The sequence below is a fragment of the Dipodomys spectabilis genome, unplaced genomic scaffold, assembly GCF_019054845.1.
Source record: "Dipodomys spectabilis isolate Male_0828 unplaced genomic scaffold, ASM1905484v1 ptg000015l, whole genome shotgun sequence".
Classification (NCBI taxonomy): Eukaryota; Metazoa; Chordata; class Mammalia; order Rodentia; family Heteromyidae; genus Dipodomys; species Dipodomys spectabilis.
Window position 1 is genome coordinate 9990193 of NW_024870692.1, and position 10087 is coordinate 10000279.

A 10087-nucleotide genomic window follows, 5' to 3' on the forward strand; every position below is an offset into this window, starting at 1 on the left:
AGTTCTTTTACAATCTAATTTCTAGTTAATTGTATAAAATAATGGGTTTCATTCTGTCATTTTCACACATGCATATTATGTACTTGGGGCATATTACTCCATCATCCTTTCTTGTTCCTTGCCCTCCTAGCATTGGTTCTCTTTCCTCAAATACTTCTTCTTCTAGTTTCATGGCTTTTAAAGGGGGGGAAAACATGTGCTATTTGTCTTTCTGAGATTGGCTAATTTTGCTTAACATGATGATTTCTCATTCCACTCATTTTCTTTCAAAGAACACACTTTCATTTTTCTTTATGACTAAATACTCCATAATGGGTATACATTTTCTTTATCCATTCATTGATTGATAGTCACCTAGGCTGATTCTACAATTTGGCTATTGTGAATTATGCTGCAATATGGTGTCTCTACTGTAAGTTGACTTTTGGTATATACCCAGGAATGATCTAGCAGGATCATATGGGAGTTCTACTTTTGTTTTCTTTCAAGGAATTTCAATATTTATTTCCATAGTGATTGTACTAGTTTACACTCCCACCAGAGGTGTGTAGGGGTTTCTTTTCCCCTGAAGTCTTATTAAGGTTTGTAGTTGCTGCCTTCAAGGTTTTCTTTTTCAGTTTCGTCTACAAAAAATAGACCCATGTGGTAAGAATTTTAGTAATGAGAGTAGGGTAGAAAAGGTGACTTTCTATTTTTTAATTTTTAAACTTTTTTATTATTTTAAATAGTTGTGCAAAGTATTTGCCATTTAACAAAACAATTACGAATACAATATATATTGATCAATGTCAAAGGTGACTTTCTTAAATGAATATTTAAGAAAGACTTTTTTAAATGAATATTATAAATTATATATTATTATGTATTATATTTAATTGTAATTGGGCTAGTAAACATTCTGTCACTATTACTAAATGCTATGGTAATGAAGAAAAATTATATTTTGGCTCACTGTTAAGAAATTTCTATTCAAGTTTACACTCCCACCAACAATGCAGTAGGGTTCCCTTTTGGCCACATCCCCTCCAGCATCTGTTGTTATTAGATTTCTTGATTATAGTCATTCTAACTGGAGTGAAGTGGAATCTCAATGTTGTTTTGATTTGCATTTCTTTTATAGCTAGAGAAGTTGAGCATTTTGTCATGTGTCTATGAAAAGCAATATGGAGGTTCCTCAAAAGATTCCACATAGAGCTCCCCTATGACCCAGCAATCTTACTTTTGGGCATTTACCCAAATGATCACAAACAGGACCATACTACAGCTACCAGCACAACTATGTTTATTGCAGCATTATTTATCATAGCTAAGATATGGAACCAACCCAGATGCCCCTCAGTAGATGAATGGATCAAGAAAATGTGGTATATATATATATTCATATATATATTCATATATATACTCATGTATATTCATGTGGTGTGTGTGTATATATATATATATGTATATATAATCGAATTCTATGCCTCCATCAGAAAGAATGATATAGCCCCATTTGTTAGGAAATGGAAAGACTTGGAAAAAATTATATTAAGTGAAGTAAGCCAGGCCCAAAAAACATAGGTCCCATGGTTTCCCTTATTTTCAATTACTAGTATAAGTCTAGGACAAGCAGAAGAGGTCAAAAGCTATGTACATATGACCATATAAGATGATGCTAATGAAATGAACCCCAAGATAGGGACACAGCTTGCTTTTTCTTTCTTGCTATTGTTTTTAATGTATATAAAATGTACTATGTGATTTTTTTGTTTCTCTTGTATCTTCTTCCTCCACATTATAACACCTATTTTCACTCTATTTGATGTCGGTTCCCAGCATCTTGTATATACATCTTTCTAATGTGGTGAGGGGAAGGGAAATAACAAAATGCTGAAATAAGGATACAGGTTAACCCATTGTAACTATGAGGTGTTCAAGATACTATGTAGAAAACGAACTTTACAACTTGGGTGGGGGAGGGAGGAGTAAGGGAGGTGGGTAAGGAAAGGATGGTAGGGGAAAAACAAAGGAGAAGGTAACAATGCTCAATGGGAAATGTACTCATTATCTTACTCATGTAACTATAACCCCTCTGTACATTATTTTTACAATAAAAACATTAAAAAAATTCTATTCATTCTATGTGGGCCCACTACTTCCTGGCCTTGGTAGAGATATCAGTAAGTAATGGTAAGGAATGCATGGCAGAGAAAACTGCTCATGGCCAGAAAGCAAAAGGGAAGAATAAGAAGAGGGCAAAGGCTCGTAGCCTTCTCTGGGGGTAATCTGGCTGTGAGACCCAGGGGTCTCCAGATGGGCTCCATCTCCTAAAGGTTCTACCATCTCCTAAGAACACTGCGTTGAAAACCAAGCTGCTAAATACAGGGAACTTTGGAGGATATTCAACATCCTAACTATAGCTATAGCAATAAGTATGTTATATGTGATATACTGTCAGCATCACACGATAACATTTCGGTCAGTAAGGGACAATTCATATTCATATATATAATTATACATCATATATGTATATGATTATATTTATGTATTTATTGTACATATGATTATATTTCTCAATGACATCATACCCATTGCAGTTTGTGTTAAGACATAGCAATGTTCACAATGAAAAAAGAACACTTTGTGATGCATTTTTCAGAATATATCTCCATTGTTAAGCAATATATGACAAATTATATTAATGAAGGTATATTTTATTATATACAATAGTTCCTTCATATCCATGGGTATATGGTTCTAAGGAGACTGTCACAGTGTAAAAACCATGAACATTTATGATGAACAGAATTCAAAACTGTGAAATTCAAACTTACCTGTACCCTAAGTACAGTAGGTCTGAGCATCCATAATTTAACACTGTATGCAACAGGCTGCATTATTGTCACAAAATGACTGCTGAACATATCACTCACCAAATCCTAGATCTTATTGCAAGCTTTTTATGTGAAATACTTTGGATACATGATTCATTTTACCCACAACAGCACTCAACTTTGGCTGAGACATACTGCCTTTCAGCAGATCTAAAACTTCACTTTATTACTTAAAGTAAGCACATTACATTTACCTTGCTTTTGGTGGTATCATTTGCTTGTGGAGAGACCGATTTTCACAAAATGTAAGGGAAACATTCAGCAGATCACACAGTGATTTGCACACAGGACTGACTAAGAGCCTCTTAACATCACCTGAGCCATGGAATACACACCTAGGACTTACAAATTTTACTTCTTTCAACATTTAAAAGACATTTTTTTACCATGCTTGATCAAAACCTCATTAAAACATTGCAAATAAAAAGGGTGTACTGTGTGTGATTATGTATTTTGTTTATCATTAGTATATTTATATATTAGTATAACATATATTAGAATTAATATTTATAATTAGTATTGCATTCACTTCTAAAGGGTTACTCATAAGTCAAACAGCATCTATATTTTAGTCTTCCAATTCGTAACACGTATGTTGCAACATTTAAAAGGTCCTAGACAATATACTAAAATAAAGTAGGAGCCATGGGTAGCAAAGTCTCCACGTACTACAAAGGATACTTATCCAGTTATTTCATTGATGATTTTTTATAAAATAGCTGGACGTATTTTCATTTAATCATGATATTTGCTTTCTTATGACAGTAAGTATTTCCTACAAACATGGTTTAATTGATTAAGAAATAAACTGGAGAAACTATAAAGGCAGAACCCACTATTGTGGCTCCTTCAAGGTTTTCTTACAACCACATACCAGTGTTTCTTTCTGAGGTGTCTGGGAGCTCTACTGGACAAGACCAAAGGTTCAAGCTGGGAAAAGTAGAATTAGGGCTGGTGACTGAACATGGCATTGAGAAAAGTCACTTTGGATCAAGCAATGTATTGACTGGAAGGCACCATTGTGTTCATTTTCTTGTTTTATTTTTCTTTGTTTTTTTTAAAATAAAAAGTCATTTAAACACATGCTGTGTAGACCTTATGGCCTATTTAAAAATTTTATTCAGTCACCATAGAAAGGTTGAACAGGAGAATATAAGATGAGAATCTCAGGACTGTTTATATGGAAATGGTGATGTTGGCTCCATATAAGGATATCCATCATGAGTTAGAAGCAATAATTCAAGAAAAGAGGAAAAGCTTGGTGTGGGAAAAATAACCACAGAAATACAAGATAATGAGAAGTAAAGAAATTTATTTTGGAAGCAGAATTGGCATCTACTGGCAACTGCTTAGACATAATAGATTCCTGATTAATCTTTTTTTCATGACTCTTTAAGACAAATTCAACAGTTGTGTAGCATACTACTAAACCAGCGTTATATATCAGCTCTCCTTCTTGCCTAAGGCCAAAAGCCAATTTTCTGATGCTAAACTAGGACCAGGTAGTAAATACATCCATGCATCAAGTAACATGAATGTATACATCTAGAAAGAATAAACAAGAATACACAATTTAATATCAATTCAATATGTATAGATTTTCTTTGTTTCTGCCCCACGTCATTGCATTTTTAATTTGATTCTTTGTAACATCCTTTGTGATATCTAAAGATGACAGCTAGCTTTCCATTCAGTTTCTCCAACCTTCCCATCAGAGTCATATGGACTCTGATCCTCACAGCTCCTAATTGGTTACAGTGCAGCTTAAGTGTTTTTATATTGTAACACAGCATATTCAACCTTGGCTATTTCTATTAATGTTGGAAAAGGGGGATCTCAGTTTCTTTTTCTTATCATTGTTTTCTTACCCAATTTCTCTCTGTTGCTTTTTCCCTGAGGGATAGTCATTTCTCTACCTGTATAGATTTTTGCCCCAATTTAACACCCCTATATTCTGCCCTATATTTCTTCCCCTTACTTTTATTATTTCTTTAATTAGTTGAACAAAAGAGTTGCCATTTAACAGAACCATTTATGAATACAATGTGTCCTGATCAATGTCACCTCTTTCAATGCATCATCACACATAGATGTCCCCATTTACCCTCTTTACAAGCATTTATCAAACATGCTTTGGTTTTGGACCTAGAGTGCTGGTTTAAGTCAGTAGAAAACATTTTCTGCTTCATAGGGAAAATGGAGCCCAAATTTTAGGTTTCTCCAGAGTGATAATTTAAGAATCTGGCTGTCCCCCAGCAATGAGTGACTCAAGGCATTTCTGTTGTAAGGTGGTGGTGTGTCGTCAGCTGGGGGTGGATATGTTGTCTGTGGTGTGGTAAATGTGGGCACTGAACTACAGTTAGCTTCCATTTTCATTCGCCCTATTTCTGAAGGGACAAGGAAATATATTTGTTTTTGTTTCTGTTTTTTTTTTTTTAATGTCAGAACAATGCTGCTGATCCCTTGAAGCTAAGTTGGTTTGATAGTGCAATTCTGGAAATTTTAAGTTTGTACTCTGAGTACATATAAGCACAGACTTCCAAAGAGAAAACTTTAAATATTTCTTCAGGTTTGATTTGTATAGGGAAAAATCCATAGATATGTGGTGGTTTCAGGTGTCCACTGAGAGATTTGGGAACACAACTTATAGATTCTACTGAACATAGTTCTACACATTACCCAGAAGAAAAGCCAGCAACTTCTCTTCATATTTTACTTTCTATGGAAAACATCAGTTTTTCCTTGTCACTAAGTATGAACTCCTGGTCCAGACAGATGGTAACTCAGCCCATGTCTTTCTTATCTCTCCATGTCGTTTCATTTATAATGCCTTCATGGTTTTCCATGTAAAAATTTAAATTTGAAGAGAAAATTTCAATTCTCTCTGAGAATTTAAATTCCAATGTGGAGACATCATGTTTTTCCTAACAAATATTCTCAACTAGAGTTGGTCTTATAACACCTGGGGTGACTTGAAAATTTATAAATAAAAAAATAAATAGTTGTACATTACCTTTGAATTAATCGAAGTATTTGTGCTTGTATTCAGCTTCACTCTCTAATCTTCAACTTGAGTGCATTTCCTGTAACTCCTGTTCCCCTACAAATATCTTATGTTAATCAAAGTAAACTGTTACTTGATGGGTACTCTGTGCTTCCTCTTACTCATTCCTTTAGAAATCTATTCATACGACCTAATACTTCCCATGCTAGTGACATAATCTCCATGAATCTTGATGTTTCTCTTGGTGATTCCCTCTTCTGAGTCTATATGGCTTTGTGTTTGAGTTTTATAGTACTGCATATTTATATTATATATGCTCTTCTCAAAGCTGTATTGGCATGTGTGTCCCAGTGTGTCTAATTGTAAGGGCCCATTGACATTTCCTTCATTAAGCAGCTCCAGCAGCACTTGACAGTGTCATCTGCTCTGGCTCTTAATTCCATGAGTACAGCTTCTCCCATAGCCATTTTGAGCTGTTGCTTTGAATCATCAGCAGTGACATAATGCCTTCTTTTACTGTTGTTGAATATTGACTTTGGAAATTTTATTTTATTTACAATTATTTCTGAACAGTGTCTTGGTTTATAGTCACAGAGAAATGATTCTAGATGTTTACTCTAGAAGAGATAGGAAGAAAGCTAAGCTCCAGAAGGAACCAAGAAGAGAATCATCTTTGAGACATAAACTAGAGCTTGGTGGGGACTTATGAGATGCTCAGATTCAAACCCAAAGCCAAATTCCTACTCCTACTGTCTTGGTCCTGACTCCAGAAAGAGGTATTTCAAGAAATAGTTACTAATTAACACCACAGAGTTACTCCTAAGTTTTTACCTGGATATGAATGTTGGAGATATGAAAATGAGACCCTAAAGTATGATTTGATGTGCTGAGTACTTTGATCTTAAGAAGATTGGAAAAGCCAAGAGCAAAGGTCTCAGTTCTCTACCTCTCTTGTCTCCTGCCCATCATTCTTTCCACAATCAAGACATGGAAACCAGAATTACTCTTCCCCCTGACAAATCATAGAAACTACAATCCTTTTCCCCAAGCAAGCCATAACACGTTCAAATATTGCTCTAACATTCCCCTGTCCTTCCTTGTAAGAACTGACCATCAAGAAATACTTTGATTTAACTTTAACTTGTAGTTCATGAGATTCTTATTCCAGGAAGCGTCCTGTTCCATGCATGAAAGGAAAGAATGCAACCCTGTATTCAGAAGAATTTGCACAGACAGACTGACTGAATTCTCTCTGTTACAGCCTTTTGTCTAATCACCTTTCTGCATGTTGTTTCTTCTTCCTTGACCCTAAGCATAAAAACAGATGAATTTTCCCTGAGTCTTCACTTGAAAGGCTCATGTGTTACATAAAGCTTTATATTAAGTCAATGTATTATTTATGTCTCTTGTTAACTTGTCATTTTCTATGTCCCTCATGAGGCTCAAGAAAAGGGATCGTACCTTCTATTCCTTCAAACCTTGACCTGGGTAGTGAGGAAACTGGGCCTCATTTACAGGCATAACAAACATTTAATCACTGATGAATGTGCTTCAACCTCATTTGGACTGACAGAAAGGGCTGAACTGGCAAGTTTGCTTCTTAGAAGAGAGGAGCCATAGAGACATTGCTGACACTACTTTTCCAAATAACTCATGTGCTTGTTATTGATTCTCTTCTACATGTCAAGTTCAAATCCGTACTAGGCATTTAAGATACAGTAACATATTTCATCTTTGCAGTTTTCCATGAAATCAGCATTATTTGTTTGTTTGATGAGTCTGAATGGTAGAGCAAATCACGAAAGTCTTGTCATCAACCTCAGGCACCTAAAGAACAGGTGACATTAGAAATGGCTGTGCTTTGCTCAGCACAGAGAAGTGGAAAGAGTGAAAGTAGAAATAGTATTACAGAGGGCCACAAATAATACAAAGAAAATGTCTTTTATAAGTATGAATAGCCACAAATACAAAGTTCCTCTCTATGTACAAATAGTGGCCATAACTGTTCTATTGACTGTGCTTGTCCACAGCTGCTCTCAAACAAACACACAAAAAAAGCACAGATCCTAAGTGCTTTGGAGTGAAGGAGTATCTCACAATGTTTTAAGGCAGAAAATGTAGGTTTAGGTCCATTTTTGGTAGCAAGCCCAAGTGGAGTTGATGGTGGGTGGGGCAGGCTTCACAGTGGGTGTCACACCCAGCATCATAACAGGAAGATGGTTTGTAAGTTATTCTCTTTGCTATTTCTTCTTGTGAAGTGTATCTGAAGCTCTGGAAGGAAAACATCTCTCCACCTTCTCACTTGGACTTAACCACTGAGCTTTTAGAAAACAGAAAAGCAGCCAGGTGCCAGTGGCTCACACCTGTAATCCTAGCTACTCAGGAGGCTGAGATATGAAGATTGAGGTTCAAAGCCAGCCCCAGAAGGAGATTCTGTGAGACTTTTATCTCCAATAAACCACTAGAAAACAGGAAGTGGCTCTGTGGCTCAAGTGGTAGAGTGCTAGCCTTGCGCTAAAGAGCTGAGGGATAGCACCCAGGCTGAGTTCAAGCCCCACTACCGACCAAAAAAAAAAGAGAAAACTATCCGGAAAAGAGAAAAGCACTATTCCTTTCAACCAACACAAAAGTCTGTGTGGCTGTGGCCATTTAATTAATATAGGATATGTGGATAAATTCTTGCAACTTCTATGTACAAGCTATGAAATTTTAATGACTTTAAACTTGAAGGCTTTAATACGAAATTGGCACTAAAATATTTTTTCAAATATAATTTAATTAGCTTTTATTGTTTATAAAACAAATCGTGGGAAACTGAATGTCAACCAGATAATGATTTTTGGTCCGTGAAAGCATAAATTCCTTATTATTAAACAGCTATAAAAATCTCTTTATGTGTTAAGTGATGGAACCATAATAAAACTGCACTGGGCACAGCACTCATTATTTTCTGTTTTGTTGTGAAGACAGTTTCATTAAGAACAGTTAAGTTGCACTGTGTAAAGTTGTGATCAGAAATAGTTCTGGATTTAAATTGTAAAAGGTCTCAATGACATAATAGTTGAGAAAAATGCTCTTATAGCAGAAGCCTATGGTTTCACTGTGGGATTTTTAGCAAAAACACTTGTGTAAGTCATAGTCTAGCTTTGTGTTCATAGCTCTTTTAAGGGAACATTGTTGTATTGGGCTAGTATGGACTTTATAAACTCCAAATTCAAAATGATCTTCAAGTTAAGGGACAAATCTTTGTGTCTCTGGTAAAAAATCACTCTCATCCCTCAGGGCTTATTTTCAAGCAGGGAAGTTCCTTTTCCTGCACGGATTTGTACCTGTGCCATGGTATTTACTTTCCACCCATCTGTATTCTTATATTTAAAGTACATTGAAAGTGCATGATTTGTTCCCTCATCTTGTCTTTTAAAATTTTTGAACTTTTAGTATTTTCACATTTAAGTTAACTACTGTGATATTTGGTTCATTTCTATTATCTTCATATTTGTTTTCATCTAGTCTCTATGCTCTTTGCTTGAAATTCATTTCTTCCCCCTTTCTGACTTCTTATGGATTAACAAATACCTTTTGTAATTGCATTTATCTCTGCTGACTTCTTCATTTTACATTTTATGTCCAGAAGCTGCCTTTTAGCATATCTTTTGGTATGTTTCCTTAACTTTTTTTTGCCTTGTATCTTAAATGAATACTTCAACTAATTCTTAAGAATTTTACATGAATATTTATTTTCTTCTACCAAAGTGGGGCTTGTTTGAGAGTAAAAAGATACATCATTAATAATTAAGTTGGAGACTTGACATAACTTGTATATATTTTAGCTTCCTTACTTTAGAAACATAAATATACAGCAGCCTCATTTCACCTGTAAACTAGGAAAAATATATGAGCAAATGGGTTCAACTTCATTTCGGTGTTATTAACCACTTCAAAACAAAATGCTGAGGGACACCAATCCTACTTAGCATATATTATTTACTTTTAAAAAGAGGATGATGAATTTTTCCCTGTAATTTTTATACAAAGATGCTTGCAAGCTCAAAATCCTTAACAATTTTTGAGAAACTCCTGATGTTCAGAGATTGAAAGGTTATCTTCCCACCAGCTCATTAGAATGGCCTTTGCTCTATACTCACAACTGATCTTTCTAAATGCATACTGAACACATCACTCCCCAGCTGCAAATCTTTACTGTTAG